We start from the raw sequence: 2,500 nt of genomic DNA, 5'->3' as shown, positions 1-2,500 counted from the left end.
TTCAGATATCATGTTAAGCAGAGCTGGCAATCAGGGCTTACTAATTCTGCAGGCATTACATTTATGTGTATATGCTTTTATCTGACAAATGCAATGGTAAAAATACAACTAAAAGGGAAAACGAGGAACTTTACATAGGGTAAAGAAAGTGCATGGTGCGTAATAGGGACGACGAAGTGGCAGTAAAGGACGGGTACGAACCCAGCGTACACCTACACCTTTTTCGCCGCCACCCCCGCTATCAGTGTTTGTAATTACGCCGGATCACGCACTTCAACACGCGCTCCCGCTGAGAAATGCACAGGGTTATTAGAATAAATACCGGCATGGCCTTCTGTTAATATCTACACTCAGCTGCTTTTCTCTAGGGTTCTGTATCGCCTTCCGGAAATAAAATTTTAAAGTGCAAAGCATGGTTTGTAACATACTTGCTTATGAAAATCAGCTGAATACCAAAGCCTTTTTTCTTTCTCATTTTTATGTAACCATGATAATTTGAAATACATTCGTTGCATTTACATTTTTCGTATGCAGTAATGAGCTCCTTAGTCACTCACATATTTGCGATGGAAGAATGCCACGCGTGCGTTATCAGACGGAGGACCATGCAGCTTCGAAGGTATTGGATCAATAAGTGTATCAGTCAGGTCAATAAAATGAAAGTTGCAGCTCTTCTCCCACTTCACTGTAATGCATATTATTCTTTAGGTCTTGATAATACACGCGCTCTCAGCTGAAGATTGCTGCCAGCACCCTATTCGTTTTAGCCTTCAATATACGCACTTAAACCTCCATAATTAAATTTAGCAACGCATTGTCAAGTACTTTCATTAATTTATAAGCGTTTCCCAAACCATCTTTAAATGTCAACAACATAACCAATGTTTGCCATGGAAAACATCATATTCACAGAATCTACATGGTGGGAAACGAAGAAAAAGAAAAGTAGCAGCCACTTATGTTAAGACCTGTCAGTGGTTATTTATAGTATCAGCCCAAATAGCCAAGATTTTTGGGTCTCTCTTGAGGTTTCTTGGAGGGTGACAAAGACAAGAGCTCATTCAGGGGTAATCTCAGGGGATAAAATATACCTAGTGCACGCAGGATCGCGATCCGGACAGGAGAGAAGCAAAGTAATCGGTATTTTGCGACAACATGCAATCTTGGAAGTGAACATAAATTTGAATGTGTCAGAAGCCATAGCCACATGACTAACGATTCTCTTTGCATAACGATCACTATTGCTCCACAACCTTGTTGTTGTGCTAGTATAATATAAGAATATTTTCAAAATTGAAAAACAAACAGTGGGAAAACAAATAAATTCTTTAAATATGCACCTGTATCAAAACCAATTAGTAGCCTTTTGTAAATGAAACGTACGCATGTTGTATATGGCCATCATCATATATGTACACTTCTACGTACCCTGGTGGGAACAGTCAGTCAACAATCCTACAAGAAGAAAAAACTAACATTTATACAAACTAATATATGTGTGTGTGGGTGAGTGTGAGTGTGAGTGTGAGTATGAGTATGAGTATGATTATGAGTGTGAGTGTGAGTGTGAGTGTGTGTGTGTGTGTGTGTGTGTGTGTGTGTGTGTGTGTGTGTAAAAGTTAGTTTTTTCTTGTAGAATTGTTGACTGACTATTCTCACCATGGTACGAAGTGTACATATAAGCAGATGGTCATATACAACATGCACACACACACACACACACACACACATAAACACACACACACACACACACACACACACACATACACACACACACACATATATATATAGATAGATAGATAGATAGATAGACAGATAAATAGATATAGATATATGTGTATGTATATATGTATGTATGTATACATATATATATATATATATATATATATATATAATATGTATGCATGTATGTATATATGCGTATACACGTTCCATATGTATTTATATTTACACCAGTGCAATGATAGAACTGATAGCCTTATTATTAGTTTCAAATGTCATGACAACGGGCAATAATCTCAGATGCATTTACTGCACATGCTACAATGTAGATGTATCAGGATAGTCTTGAAGCTTAAACAGATGAGCTTCAAGAACGCAAAGTCGTTGAAACTGAATTCAGACAACTGGTGGTGGAGTAAGGTAACGATAGATAACAGATAACTACAGTCTATTTTATATTACGGCTTAGGTGCAGCTACAGGTTCGATTTTCTTCAGGTCGGGGACAGAACATTTTTAACTAGAAAATGATGCAAAACATACGTACACCACCGGAGAGAATAGTAAACAACTTGTCTTTATTCATAAGAAGAAAACACCTTGCATCATGCAATGGAATAGTGCTTTGTAAGCTTAAACGAAGCTGCGGAGAAATTCATATACAGAAGTCATCGAAGCGATATGTTATATTTATTTGGAGCATTTGGATCTGCGCAAATCTAGAATATTTCATCTATACTTACTTGTTACGAGAGATGATTTGCTGCTTAACGGAGAAG

The 2,500-nt window shown here is 37.5% G+C and overlaps 1 protein-coding gene across 1 annotated transcript in view; it reads right to left on the bottom strand.

Annotated features, from left to right (window-relative positions):
• LOC125038515 (eukaryotic translation initiation factor 4E-like) overlaps nt 1-2,500 on the bottom strand; it is a 61,065-nt gene that overhangs the window by 57,516 nt on the left and 1,049 nt on the right. The window lies entirely within an intron of this gene.

The sequence above is a fragment of the Penaeus chinensis genome, chromosome 3, assembly GCF_019202785.1.
Source record: "Penaeus chinensis breed Huanghai No. 1 chromosome 3, ASM1920278v2, whole genome shotgun sequence".
NCBI lineage: Eukaryota > Metazoa > Arthropoda > Malacostraca > Decapoda > Penaeidae > Penaeus > Penaeus chinensis.
Note: the sequence above shows the minus strand (reverse complement) of the source record. Positions and strands in the feature narration are given on the sequence as shown.